The sequence below is a fragment of the Macrotis lagotis genome, chromosome 7 (genome assembly GCF_037893015.1).
Source record: "Macrotis lagotis isolate mMagLag1 chromosome 7, bilby.v1.9.chrom.fasta, whole genome shotgun sequence".
Classification (NCBI taxonomy): Eukaryota; Metazoa; Chordata; class Mammalia; order Peramelemorphia; family Peramelidae; genus Macrotis; species Macrotis lagotis.
In genome coordinates this window covers 6,389,835-6,405,584 of record NC_133664.1, presented here as the reverse complement: position 1 = coordinate 6,405,584, position 15,750 = coordinate 6,389,835, and the positions used below count along the sequence as shown (strand labels likewise).

At 40.1% G+C, this 15,750-nt stretch overlaps 1 protein-coding gene across 2 annotated transcripts in view; it reads left to right on the top strand.

Annotated features, from left to right (window-relative positions):
* Positions 1-15,750, top strand: part of DGKB (diacylglycerol kinase beta) — a 556,198-nt gene that overhangs the window by 325,349 nt on the left and 215,099 nt on the right. The window lies entirely within an intron of this gene.

The following is a 15,750-nucleotide window of genomic DNA, read 5'->3' as shown; positions in this document are numbered from 1 at the left end:
AAAGCAATGGGGATGGTGATCCTAGAGGATATTAAACTCTCCAGGGATATTATTTGAGTTGCTTTCAAGGGATTGAAGGACTTTCCCAAGGAAAAGGGTCTAGCTAGGACCTACTGGATACCAGGGACATCAGTAGAAGCCACCTCTGGGTGCAGTACAGAGGCTTATTCTCAGTCCAAGGGACCAAGTGGAGGGTGAGTGAGAAGACCCTTCCAACTATGAGAGCTATCAGTAAGTGGAGCAGGATGGGGCATGACGTATGAGTTCTTCAGCATAAAAGATGTCGCTGTATAGTGAGGAAAGGAGAGGCATCTTATTCTTATCCAGGTTAGACTCAGAGTTCTTGTTCAGCTTGGCCTTTCTTCATTATCTACTAGCAGGAACCTCCTGCATCTTGCTAGACCTTTCTGGATAGAGAACAGGACACTTGTTGTTAATGCCAGGATAGCTGTCCTGGTGTGTCTATTCCTATCCTGTTGGATGAGAATGGGGAATGGCAAAACTTAAGACTCAGTTGAAGTTAGATGTGCTTGAAGCTGTTGGGAAGAGAAGTAAAAGAGCCCTAACTCAAGCCATAAATAGAGGAGAGCAGCAAATGAGATTGAGCAAAGCATCTATGGCCTTCCCACAGAGCCCAGGCAGGTTGGTGCTCACCTGAGCTTCTGGTCTTTTACAGATTAGGGACTCAGAATCAGGAGAAACTTGGGTTCAAATAATCCTGCCCATCTGCTCCTCATCTCTAAAGTCAGGCTAAAAATGTCTGTAATCTTGATCTCCTTAACTCTAGGAAGATGACCCCTTGATATCGACTCAAAGCATGATTGAATTGTGAGGAATGATGACACCCAGAGTGAGACTATCAGTGTCCAAAAATGTAAAAATCTCCTACTTTGTTTCCTCTGCTGGAATCTAGATTGAGTCCAAGGAATTCTGGCCCCTCCCCAGTCCCCCCCCAACTCATCCCATGAGCCCTGGGGAGGGTCAGTGGCCACTCTTCATAGGATCTGGCTGGCTTCAATTCAATAGGCTGTAACATCTAGTTAGGAAAAGAATGCTGACAACAGCGGAAATGGTGATCCCAGAGCTCAGCTCTGGCCACTGCCCGAGAATTCCTTGTGTTGGGGATTTGAGATCACCCACGTAAGCCTCAGCATGAGCCAGATTTTGAAGACTTTTGAAGGATCTCATCAAAGTCAGATACTTGTGTGTGTGTGTGTGTGTGTGTGTGTGAATATCTGTGAGTGTGTGTACACGAGTGTGTGTGAGATCTCTAAAGGTTCAAAATAATTTCTATCTAATGAATCATTTCTCTCATGTGACAGCAATAGAGTGACTTATGGCTTTTCTATGTGGAATCCACAAGGATTAATTCCTCTGATGCCTTAACTTTAGCCTATTGTGGAGTCTCAGGTCAAGGAGAGAGCCAAGGGAAAGAATGTGAGGGAATGATGAAATCAAGTGAGAAAGCTGTGGCTCAACATTTGAGAACTGTCACCTCCATCTCCAACTTCACATTATGCACACTGCCAGCTTGCAAAGAGTTTCATCCTAGAAATGTTCCACCTCAGAAATCTTAGTGTTTTTTTCTGGGCTTTTTTACTTAAAATATATATATATATATATATATATATGTTTCATTACTCTGTGAAGAGTCATTTGCTAATCTGCCAACTAGCCCTTTTCAATTATTCATGGAGACGTTTAATTTATCTTTGTTATTAACTAGGATCATAACAGTCTCCTGGTCCTGATCTATCTTTTGACCACTCTCTGCAAAGAATTCTTGAACTGAGTACCTACTATGACTCTCTGGAGCATGTGACCTAAGATGGAGAAGACAGTTCCTCAGGGACCAGAGTGGGAAACAGAGGCTCCTCTCATTGTTGGTATTTTTAAACCAATTACTTCTCATCTTGCTCTTCTTTCCCCAGATGGGGATTATAGTTCAGGAGCTTAGTGAGCTTTCTTGGGACAATTTATTCTATCATTTTTTCCACACCACTTTGTGCTCCTCCTTTGTAGAATTTCTATTGACATTTATGGTACATCTTACAATTTTTAATTACTCATTTATCTAGAACATTAAGGCTTTCAAAGTGTGCTACATAATAGCAACCACAATAGTAATAATAATAATAATAACAAATAATAGCATTTCTGTGGGCTTCAAACTGATTTTTAATCTTTCACACTAAATCCTCACAGCAACCCTGTGAAGTCAGGACCATTATTCTCATTTTATAGTTCCAGGAACTTAGGCCAACACAAGTTAAGTGACTTGTCCAGGATCATGCAGCTGTGAATGTTGGAGTTGGGATTTCAGTGTAATCCTCCTTTTAGTCCATCCATTGGGCTCTTCTTCCAATCTCTCTAGGTCAATTCTTCACACCCTTACCACCATGGTCAATCAAGTGCCAAGTTTTGCCTTGCAGCAACATTCTTATTACTAAATATTGTGTTTGATATGATCCCCTGAAAATTGTCCATTTGATAAATCTTACCCAGATGGGAGCATGATGAAGTCCAGAAGCCCTGTAACTGATGGAAAAGGGGAAGATGGTGGTGAGCCCCCTCTTCAAACAGAAGCCCTGGAGCCCCTGGCCCTGCCCTCCTGCCAGAGGGTTCAGTCAGAGGGGCCTGAGGAGATGGGAGGAGCTGGCAAATTCAATCTTGCAACATAATGAGTTTTCTCACTGATGTATATTTGGGGGAAGAAAGATAAGATGCCGAGTCCAGAGGAGTCCAAAAGTGGTGGATGAGGAATTTTAAAAGGACAGAGCAAACTAGGATTTTTGCTTGTGAGGACAAGTAGAGGCAGACCTTTTACCCATGCATTTAAGCCTTCCCTTATGTGACTCACAAGTCAGACCATCCTGTGGACTGGCTGATTCTGAAATTTCCCTCCCAACAGAACTACATTAACCCTTTGGAAATGCAGGTCTCGCTGCCACTATTGCATTGTCTTCTTCTTGAAATCCAACTCACAAGTGACAGTCAAACAACCACTTTCCTAAACCACAATGATCTCATTATTGATTGGAGCTCCTGGTTAGTGCCTAACTCTGCCAAAACTAAATTCCACGTAGCCAGAAGAAGCAGTTTTGAACCCAGATCTTCCTGATCTGCAACAGCTTAGAGCATTCCTCATTTGCAATTTTAGGAGCACCTAGTTTTTACATGTCTTAGCTCTCAATGAAAAGTTAGAGAATGAAAAGGTAAACGTTTTGTCAAAGGTGGGCATTGATGTCCAACAAGATAAATAAACTTGAATCTCATGTCCTTTCCCAGAGCCAAAATCTGAAGATTGAGCAGAGCTTTGGGGTTACAGGTTGTGGAAGAAGAGATAAACAATGGCCCCTTGGAGCTGGCCTTCCCTATGTGTCATCTCCTTTTTTATATTTTACAATCTACATCTGTGATGAAGAATTTTTATCAGCTGTTCTTTTTGCACTAAAATGAGTGCAGAGCAAAGTTCCTCATCAGGATGCCAGATTCCAATCCTGTTTCTGGCCAGTACTAGCTGTGTGATCTGGGATGTGTCATTGGCCATCCTGAGTCCCTATTTCCTCCTTATCCCTGTAGTACCTATAGTACTTACCTCACAGGGTCATTGATACCAGTAAGTAGGGTACTCAGCTTAGGATGTAAATGTCAGCTATGATGATGATGATGATTAATGAAAAATGAGTCATTTTAAGAAAGAGTCTGGACTTCACAAAGCCCAGATTGTAAGGGCTGGCTCTGCTATTATAGAATTTTGAATGTAAAAAATAAAATAAAAGATCTTGGAGAATGATAAAGGTTAGAGGGTTTATTCAGGTCAGTACATCTTTTTCTTATTACCTGGACTTTAAAATGTGTAAGCTCTAACCTTTCCAAAAGGCCTAGAGAAGCAAGGCAATTAGGTGGTACTTAATTATCTGTTTCTTCCAGGGAGATCTTACCAGCTCCAACCCACCCCTGGCTGCCAACACTTGCACAGTGCTACAAGGGCCTCCCCTTCCTTCCCAATGACCTGAGTCTAATTTGAGATAAAATAATGCACCAAACTATGCAGCCATTTATAATTCATGGCCACTTACAAGAAGAATTCATTGAAATCTCACCTATGGCACAACCCTTGTCTCTCCAGGAAGCCAGAGGCATAGCACTCTTCTTTCTGGTTTTATCCAAATCATTATGTTCGACTTTATGTGTGGGGGGAAGGGAAGGGGAAGCTGAGGAGGAAGGCAACAAATTACACATAATAAACATGAATCCAGAGACTGACATGGAGAGCTTTCTTGTAATAAGAGAGTTGGTATTCATTTTATTTCCTTTTTTCTTTTTAAAAAGAGAAAAAGCACATACTCAATGGGGTCTCATCTGCTCATATGAAGACCTTCTCTGAATGTCTTTTTTCATGAGAATGTAAAAAATAGAATAGCTCGGTGTTTGAAAGCTCCTAATATAACTCCATTACAGTTTATTAAGAAGCAGGACTATAGACACCATAATACAGAGCAGGCTGACTGTTCAAAGTCTCATTGTCTTTATCTTTCCCTATAAAGCATGATTGGTATGTGACCATTCTTCTTTTTAAAATTTAAAATTTATTTATTTTTAGCATTCATTTAAAACAATATTTTGACTTTCAGATTCTTTCCCTCCTATCTACCTATCCCCATTGAGTAGGCAAGCAATATAATACTAAATATACTTTTGAGATCATGCAAAACCTTTTCCACATTAGCCACTTGAAAAAGAAACCAAGAAAAATAAAGTGCTAAGGGTTTGTTTCAATCAGCACTCAGGGTTCAATGGTTCTCTCTCTCTCTCTGGAGATAGTTAGAAATTTCATCATGGGCTTTTTGTAATTGGTTTGGATCATTTTAATTGCACAAAGTAGCTAAGTCATTCACATTGGCTTATCATACAATATTGCTGTTTCTGTATACAATATTCTTCTGGTTCTGCTCACTTCATTTTGCATCAGTTTATATAAATCTTCCCTGCCTGAAATCATCCCCTTTGTCATTTCTTTTAGCATAATGATATTCCATCCCAAATAATATGCCACAATATGTTCAGTCATTAGCCAATTATTGGGTATCTCCTCAATTTCCATTTCTTTGCAACCACAAAAACAGCTGCTATGTATGAATAGTGTTTATGTATGTGTGTGTGTGTGTGTGTGTGTGTGTGTGTGTGTGTGTGTGTATACACAAAGGTCCATCTTCCCTTTTCTTTGATCTCTTTGTAACACAGATCTAGTAGTAGAAATTTCTGGGTTAAAGGGTATGAAATTTTATAACTCTTTGGGAATAGTTTCATATGTTTCAACATATGGAATGAGGTCTATATCAGAGAAACTAGCAGTAAATTTCCATAGTTTGCTGCTTGTCTTCTAATTTTGGCTGCATTGGTTTGGTTTCTGCAAAACTGTTTTTTCATGTAATCTTCACGTGAATTTTTGATTTCATATAATCAAAAATCTCCATTTTACTTCCTGCAATTTGCTCTATATCTTGTTTGGTGATAAACTCTTCACTTATCCATAGATCTGAAAGGCACATTTTTCCCTGCTTCCCTAATTTTCTTATGCTCTCCCCTTTTACATCTAAAAAAATTATCCATTTTGACCTTATCTTGATATATAGTATGAGATGTGGATTGATCCATAATTTCTTCCTGTTTTCTCAGCAATCTTTTTCTGATCTCGAAATCTTGTCCCAAAAGTTTATATCTTTGACTTCATCAAACACTAGGTTACTATGGTCATTTATGACTATGTATTGTGTGCCCAACCTATACCACTGACCCATCACTATATTTTTTTAGCTAGTACCAGATTGCTTTGATGATTACTGCTTTGTAATCTATTTGAGATCTGGTACTGCTAACGTTCACTCTCCAATGGGCACAGACACATTCATCTTAGCAACATTTTCTCAGCAGTTATGAATAAGACCTTGTCTTGCTAAACGAATCCTGCCCTGATGCTCCAACTTTTGATGTCCAGGCCTCCACTCTGACCAAGCTGCTTATAGTTCACACATCTCCTAATCCATCCTGGTTGACTGCTCCCTGGCACAAAAGGTTGACTCCTTGAGGTGATGGGCGCTTCTTATTTTCTTTGGCTCTATGGTATCTAATGTAGTTTCTAGCACAGAGGAGACAATATTGTTCACTAACATTTATATGGATCTTCAAGCTTGGTGAAACTCTATAGTGTTATTATTTTATTTGCTAGAAAGTGAAAGGAAAAAATCAATGAAGCTTTGCTTATACTTGCATGTGGGATCAATACCCTGGCAAAACATTCTCATGTAGATAAGTTTCTGGAAGATAGAGCCCTTTGATTTAGCTAGAAGTCAGAAAAATCAGTTTTAGACACTGGGGCTCCTTACTCCCCAGGCTTGGAATGCAGATGGGGCCAAGCAGCTCTTTCACCCACCATCTTTTTCCCTCCCTGGTTTTGTTTTCCTTTATGTTTTTATTATCTCCCCACGATTCCCTCCTGTAATCTAGGATGCTGGGGTATACATGTTTCCTCCTATTTCCTCCTCCATTGCTCAGAGGGCAGTGATGAGGCCTGTCTTTAAAACCCCTTCCTCAGAATTCTCTTAAAGCTCTATGAAGTTGCTTCCTATGTGGCATTCACAGCATTTCATTTTAGAGAAGTCAGATCCCAGCAGGAGGGGAATGGGATTGGGTCCTAAGGGAGTGTCAGAGGGTGGCAGGCCAAGCAGGGGGTTGACATGGAAACCGGACAAAGTTAATCATTGAGAACAATTATTTGAGTTGGGTGCTTTATTATTATTATTATTAATTATTCTTCATTAGAAATTACTTTGAAGACAATTCTCTGCATTCTCAGAGCTGCCCTTTCAAGATGCAAATTACACAATTACCTTAGCTGAAAACATATTTAGGAGTTATGCAATCAAAGTAATAACGCTGTTAAATAAAGCCCCCACATGCAATCATCACATTGGGTAAGTGAATAATCTCTAATGAGAAACTTAAAAGATTTTGTTTAGCATCCTTTTACATGTAATCGGAGCTTGTGCCCCTGTAGACACAGGGCCCTCCAGGGGAGCAGCGATCCCTCCCCTCTTGGGTCTGTGGTCATTCTGCTGCTTCTGGTTTTTCCAACCGCAGGGAAAAAGGAGGGTCTACCATCATCCATGCAGGTAAATCTGTACAAAGATTGATTTCCCGAAATAATTTAAATATTTCTACAACAAGAGTGTAAACCATCGTGCTTGCTTTGCCAGAAGTAATAAAAGACAAACTATCATCCCAATAACTGCCAAGTTACATAGGATTTGACTATTTGGTGAAGCACTTGACATGTGTCATCATTTCTGAGTGTGAGGCGGACATTGCCCTCATGAGCGATGAGGACACCAGGGGCAGAGAGATTAAGGAGGGCCTGTTCATGGGCACATAACTAGGCTCAGAGATAGGGTATGGGAGAAAGAGTCCTGCTTTGGCATCCCAGTCTGGCTACCACTGGCTTCCCCTGATCTCCTTGGACCGCACTTTCCTCCTCTGACCAGGGAAGACCCCTTCCAGACATAAATATAGACTGTTGGGCTGCTAAGTCTCAGACCTTCTAGAATATTAAAGTTATTGCTCTGCCTAGAACATGCAGCTTCTCTCTGATTGTCCCCTGCTGAATCGTCAAAATCCTGCCCTTTGCTACTGAGGACACTTAGAAGGGTCAGCTTTGTTGTGCATTCTCATAAGAACTTCAAATGGAAAAGGGGAAAAATGGGCTGCCTTGACTCTGAGGGAGAATATTTATCTACTGATTGATCTATCTATATGTGTATATGTGTCTGTGTCTATATGTCGATACGCATGTAGAAACACCTGCCCTCAAAAGAAGAGATGACACCCCTCTCTCTTTCCATATAAATATGCACACGTACACACACACACACACACACACACACACACACGCACCATCTCCTCTTTTCACTCAGATATATGTGTTTATAGGCTTGTATAATTTGCTGAGTTTGTAGCTATTTCCTGCTAAAACCTGAAAATAAACAAAAAAGAAAGAAAAATGCAAATATCAATTGAGCCAAGTTCATTAAAGAAAGTCAACGTAATTGTCTTAATTAATGCCTGACTGGTGCAAACCTCTAGGCACAGCTTTGAGGAGGTGGCTCCTCTCCTCTCCTCTTCTCATCAGAGCCCCACCCCCCATTTCAAATTTCCATTTGAAAAAAAATACACATAAAACTTTTTAATAGTGCAACTAATGGAAACAAATATCCACCAGGCCCCTCAGTTAAAGTTCATTAATTTTGTAAGATAAAGATGTTTTCAAAGGGACAGAAAGCTCTGATATGTTCAGAAGAGGAAAATGGGAATGAAAGAAAGATTCCTCAAATGAAATTCAGCTGAGGTTTCTTGATCCACAAGTATTAATTAAGCATTTACTGTTTCCTAGGTCCTAAGCATAGGGGAGGCCAAGCAGGCAAGTGTCCTCACCCTGATTCCAGCCCAGTGTTGGGGTGGGGGTAATAATATGCAAAAGGCTCTTGACAGGATAAATGAGAGAGTCACCAGAGAGAAGACCCTTGAATTAAGGGGGGAGGGAAGGTTTGTAGAAGGTGGGATTTTATTTGAGATGGGAAGGAATCCAAGAAGCCAGGAAGCAGAGAGGAGGAGGAAGGAGAGCCTTCCAGGTCTAGGGGACAGCCAGGGGAAGTCCCTGCTCCAGCAGGAGGGGGATCTCCTGGGAGGGACCAGCAAGGAGGCTGATGTCTCTGGATCACAGGTTGAGGAGAGAAAGAACAAGTCAGACCACTCAAGGGGAGAATGGAATCAGGTTGGGCCTGATTTGGACTGAAGGCAGATCATTTTGAGTGCTAAAAGAAGGATAGGCTTGAGCAGGGGGAATTTGAGTGAGATGGATGTTAAGGCAGTTGCCATAGACCAAGGATAGATAGTCTTTGAATTGGGGGCGAGAAAGAACTTGGGGACCCCCAGCAGACTTCTAAGAGGAACACCTGGAAGGCAAGACTGCTCTCCATACAAACAGGGAGCATGAAAGACTTCATTTTGGGACCTTATGAGTTCCCCACTCTGTCCCCCTCATGCCAGAGCCAGACCCTTGGAAGAAGCAACTGATGAGGAAGGGTCAGGATTCTCATGGTGTTCACCATTCAGGTGGAGCCTGGAAGAAAACATGGAGAGCTCTGCCCCTCACTTTCTATTTTTCAGTTTTTGTCTCACAATACTGTTCTCATGAATGGGGACTTCAGGTAGTCTGAATTTCTTCTCCCATAACCTTTCTACCTATTTTAATCCCATGACCTCTGCTACACACAAGGATAGTGATTCTTCACTCTAATTTTGTCATTACTCAAAACTAGTCCATTTCTATACTAAAGAATTCTGAATTCTGTTTGATTACACCCTCCAGCGAGTCTATCTCATCCTATGCCTGACTCCCCCTAAACAAAATCCTCATTCATCCTCATTGGAATCTACAATTATTCCCCTGCTCAAGACTTTTCCAAGTTATCACTCATGCTCTGAATTTCTTTTCACCTCTTCCCAATCCTGACCCTGTAATTATCTAGTTCATGTACTTTCCTGTCATCTCCAATCCCAATCATATCCTGTATTGATGCTGCTAAATGGTGGTGATGATGGTGGTGATAAACATCAAGATAGCAATTATATAATACTACGAAGTGTACTTTGCATAAGTTAAAGGTCATGCAACTGTTCTGACCAGCTCTATAACAAACATATTATTTCATATCAACTGGACTGTAATTACCTTCCACCATTAATTAAGCATTCCCCACAACAGCTAGCACAAGTCTTCTCTACTAAAGTTCTCACATCCTCATTCCTAAGAACATCACCTTGTATTTTACCGAGAAAATAGAAATTTTTTTCCCATGAGCTCCCATCTTCCCTTCTTCTGTGTTTCACAGCTCCATTGCCGTTTTCTTTCTGCTCCTCTTTTATTGTCACTTCTGATATAAAAAAGTGAGTCTTTCCCCTCTCCAAATCAGTCTACTCCATTTATCCTTGATCACATCACCTCCTATCCTGTCCAGTAAAATGTCCTATCAACCAGTTCCTTTCACCCTTCTCTCCTATCCTTAGAAACAAAAACAAAAACAAAAACAAAAACAAAACCCTCTCCAGACCCCATCATGCTCTCACACCAACATCTATATCTCTCTTCCCAAACTTTTTGAAAACAGCTTTCCATATTCATTGTCTTTTCCCTCCTCTTCTCAAGCTCTTGAAACCTGACTTTGGGTTTCACTATTCAACAGAAATGAACAACTCCAAAATTATCCATAATCTCCCAATTGTCAAATCTCATGACCTTTTTACAATTTTTATCCTCTTCAATCTCTTGTCAGCATTTGAGTATCTTTTTCTCTTGGATCATACTCTTTCTGCTCTGTAGCTGTGTGGGACAGATTAATCCCAGTTCCATCTCACCTGTCTGACTGCTCCTTGTACTTCTCCTTTCCTGGAAGACCATGACTACTATGAGTATTCCTAGGACTCCATTCTGGAGCCTCTTCTCTCTATACCTTCTCACTTAATAACCCCTTGAACTCCTACAAGTTTAATTATCATCATGAAAATGACTCTAAGATGTACTCATGCATCCACCATCTTTCTCCTGAACTTGAGTTCCTCATCATCAACTGCCCATTAAATTTTTCAAATTGGATGTCCCAGAGACTGCTCAACTTGTCCACAACTGAACTCATTATCTTTTTTGTTCTCAATCCATAGCTCCCCCTTATAAACGTTATTATCTTTTCTGAGATCACCACCACCTCTCCAGCTCCCAGGGTCATATTGGATTTCAGTCATTGAACTTTTAGTTGAGCTTCTCCCATGCTCCTCTCATCCTAAAGTGCCTTTCATTCCCCATGAGTTTGTCAGCCTCTATTCAAAGCTCTTAAGTCTTCATTTGGAGGTTTACCAAGAGTCTAAGATTGCTAACTTTAATTTAAAAAATACTTTCCTATCTCTCCTATAGTTATCCCATTGCCTTTTCTAGAATTCTAGTTACAGCTAATGCAGAATTATTGTCTTGTTTTAGAGAATTTTCCCAGTATTTTCTTAACTTGTACTATTTTTCAATTGGAGTAGGAATTTTTCTTTGCTTAAACTTTTCTTCTACCCTCCAACCCACTCCTGAGAAGAGCTAAGCAAATTACCCTGACTTCTTAACACTATGAGTCCTCCTCTTTATCCTCCCACCCCAGACATAGTCTGTTTTCCCATCTCATCTGCCTCCTCGGCAATGTCACTCCCACCTATTGCTCTGGCAAATATAATTTAATCTATGCTGGAAAAGGTGCATCTGCAGACTGTTTCATAGCTTCAGTCTCCTTTCCTCTTCCCAGTTTTCATCATTAGAATGCAATCCCCAGGGGTGGCTAGGTGGCACAGTGGATAAAGCACCAGCCCTGGAGTCAGGAGGACCTAGGTTCAAATCCGGTCTCAGACACTTAATAATTACCTAGCTGTGTGGCCTTGGGCAAGCCACTTAACCCCATTTGCCTTGCAAAAACCTTAAAAAAATGAATACAATCCCTTTGAGAGCAGGGATAGTCTTACTATTATATAGTGAATGCTAAATAAGGGCTTTTCATTTATTTATTCAATCAGCCATTTCTGACCGTGTGTCTGTGTGTATGTATGTATGTATGTGTATGTGGGTGTGGGTGGGTGGGTGGATGTGTAGCTTTCCTACATTAACCCAACTAATGCTCAGCTTCTGACTCTACCATCATATCAGAAACCCTGGAAGTTGAATTTCCCATTAGAATAATATTCTATAACATGAGAATTGTGAGTTTCAATACAAGCTTGTCACCTCTAGACCCATCATGGTTTTTACTGATGAAATTGAGGTCTAGAAGAGAAAATCATTTCAAATTGGGAAATGGTATCCATTCTTTAGTAAAGCTTAGAGATTTACAGTGCTTGTTGAGAATTAAACTATATTTGATTTCTCTGAATTTTCTAATTTTCATTTTACAATGATGAACATGGTTTTATTAGCAACGAAAAAAGGAGAAAATACAAAGTTAAATCCTTGTAGAGACCAATAATCATGTATCTGTCCCTTCATGCTATTAAAATTAAATTGTACCTCTAAAATAATTATCCAGATAACATCAAGACGTTAAAAATTGCTTGAGACTACCAGATTTCATATCCCTCTTACTCATTGCTCTAAGACATCAAATTTTTAAAATTCTCTTAACTCTCATCCAGACCCTGATTTCATCATTTCTATGGAATCTAAAGCCTGCCCTACCCATTTCAGCCTTTTCTAACACCATCTTGAACTATCCCTCTACTTTGCACTGTCAAATTTTATTGAAATGTAATGCCACACTTCAAAATTGTTGTTATTTTCATATGTATAGTAACAAGATGACATAAAAGGTCTGACATCATACATTCCATTTAATGACTCATATATGAAATGGCATGAATTAAAGGATCACAAATTTAGAACTGATTATGATTTTACAGAAAATCAAGAACAGCACCTTAATGTTGCAGATGAGGAAAGTGATCATGAGAAAAAAAATAAATATATTGCATGGGGACACATAGCAATTAAGAGTCTGAAGCAAAATTTGAAGTTGGGTCTTTCCAAATCCAAATTCAGAACTCTAACCACTGTGTAATCTGGCTACTTCCAGATTCATTTCTATTCAATGAAATTCATTTCAAAAAATATTTTAAATGCCTACTGTGTGCAGGGACACTGTGCTTAGTGGTGTGTATACATAGACAAAGGAGGGGAACTAGATGTTACCTTGAAGGATTTACAATCCACTGAGAGAATAGAATCTTCCAAATCCATATGGTAGCTCTGGGCTCTGAAATCACATGTTCTAGACTTCAAGCTCAACACCCAGAAGCTCAGAATCTGAGAGCTGAAAGGGAGTGCAGCAGTCATCCAACATGACCTATACAGTCTTCCTTCACTACCCACCCTTCCTGCCCCATTCGGTGCTGCTGCCCAGTTGGTGTTATGGACTGTCCTTCTAGGGCAGGAATTCTTTGGATTATCTGAGATGACTGGTATCCATTAGAAACATGGTGGCTTCATTTAACTAGGATAAATGAAGTCAAAGGAGAAGGAATGAAGATGACAGATCTGGGGAATGTTGAGTAATTGGCCATATCTGACCAAGGAATAAATGAGAAGCGTATAAGTGTATCCTAAGTCTTGTGATACAGGCCTATAAAAAAAAATGCAATGCACCATAGAAGGCTTCAAAGTGTTGGCGGAGGTGGTTGAACTTTTAGTAAATATTGGAGAAGCACTGAAAATGTTGAGAACAGGAATGACATGACTAAATCTTTTTTTTTCTAAAAAATTGGCAGATGTACAAATTCTTTGGAATGTGGGGGGAGAAAATGAAAGTTAGAGAACAAAATGTATTCTAGCTAGGACCTAGGCCAGACTAGTAACAATGAGAATAGAAAGAATGAATGCCATTGAGGTAGAATCAGCCTACCATAACTCCTGTCAACCTGCTGGGAGTGAGAGAGAGAGAGAGAAGACAAAGATTATATTAAGACTTCCTATAGGGACCAGGTTGAAAGGGCATGACTCTTCCAGAAGGGAGAGAATGAGATTGACACCTTTACTTTGGGACATATTGAGTATGAGGTGCCCAAAGCATTATAGGTCTGAAGAGAGTTTTAGATGTGGCCAGAAGGAAGACCAAGACTGGAGACAAAGAGCGGGTTGCCTGCTCAATGGAAGTGGGAGAGTGAAAGCTGTGAGTTTGGATGGGCTTTCCAAGAGAGCGACTATCTGGAGATGGGGATCTGAGAAGATAAGCTAAAAGGAAAAGAATACTATTTTATTACACTGAGGATATAATTTGCCCAGAATCTTGCAAAGTGTTTGATAATATATCTCATGGTATTCTTTTGAAAAGAAAGGTGTGTGTGTGTGTGTGTGTGTGTGTGTGTGTGTGTGTGTGTGTGAGAGAGAGAGAGAGAGAGAGAGAGAGAGAGAGAGAGAGAGAGAGAGAGAGAGAATATATTGATGGATTCTAACTAAAGTGGTTGAGAGGCAGGATGCAAAAATGAACTGGAAAGCTAGAAGAGTGGATGGAATTCAAGACAATGAAACTGAATAGGGATCAGTATAAAGTTTTCCACTTGAGTTCAAGAAAGCGTCTTCATACTTACAATACAGGAAAGGTATCAGTGCCTTATAATAGGTGCTAAATAAATAGTAATTGGTTGATTGAATTAGAAAGCAATTTATTTGGAAAAAAGATGAGTGAACAATAAAAGAAAAAGATGAATTTTGAAATATTAATAAGAGGTGATAGATAATAATACTTTAAGTTTTACCCAGCATTATGGATATAGAGAACTAAGTCTAATAGATTTGATTCTCACATTAACCTAGGGAGGAAGGTGCTTTTTTTCAAATCCCCCTTTGTACAGATAACAAAAGATAAGAAACTTTAAGGGACCTGATTTCTTTTCTGGAGTCAGACAGATGGAAAGTATATAAAGTATAGGATTTGAATTCCTGCCTTCTTGACCACAAGTCCCTTTGCTCCATCCCATTTGCCACACAGCAGTCTGTTAGTGGACCTTAGCAGGTTGGTACAGTGGTCAATTGCAATCTTTAAAAGGAGGGATGCCCACCAAAGCCTGCCCTGCCCATTTCAGTTTTTTCAAACTGCTCTCTACTTTTAATTGTCAAATTCTGTTGAAACAGAGTGCCACACTTCACAATGCATCTTTGTCCTCAGAGTCTGCCATGTGCTGCCCACCTTCGCTGTCCCATTCTACTGAAACTGCTCTTGTAAGAGGTGGTGGAAACCCGCTGATATGCTTTTTGACCAAAAACATTGCATTCAAGTATTCTTCATGTTTCATTTCTCCTGTTCTACTACAACTTATTTCTATATGAAACACTCACACACAAACCCAAAAACAAAAATCCAAGATTGGATTTAACTTGGTAAAATATCTTTCTGAATACAATCCCAGTATTGCTGGAATAGCTCTCAATTAGGGGGCAGCGGGATGACCTGGTGGACAGATAGAGGACTGTGCTTAGAATCAAGAAGATTCTCCCCATATGTACAAATTGGACCCCAGATACTTCCTAGCTCTGACCCCAGAAACTTCCTATAAAATGCTCTGGAGAAGAAAACAGCAAGTGCCCCTTTATTGTTGCCAAGAAAACCCTAAACAGGCTCAAAGAGAGTCAGGCACAACTGAAACAACTCAGCTAGGGTAATGACAATACTAAAGATTTGAAAACTAAACTGGATGGCATTGTTCTTTGGGGGAAAAGTGCCCCCAAAGTGTTAATAAGAGTCCTGGCCTCGAGTATTCTAAAAATGTTTCTTCCTTTCAATTTTTTTTTTTTTTGTCTCTGCTGACATGGGGCTGTGCTGATTAGGCGGCAGAGACACTTGGAGTCATATTTACCATGAGGCTGATTACGAGATAATGTCAATGACATCCACGGAACGCTGCTAGTGGGTCATTGTCTTCTCTCTCCTGCTGTTCCATCAACTTGAAGGCAAAACTGAAACGCTTATTTTCAAAGCAGGAATATTGATCCAGCCACCGTGTGCTATTTCAGTGACCTGAGATCTAATACCGGCGATGAGATTATAGCTTTTAGTTTAATGGACCTTTCCAAAGGAGGCCGAAGTGCCCGAACTGGGGTGGCTGTCTTGGCCACCGGAT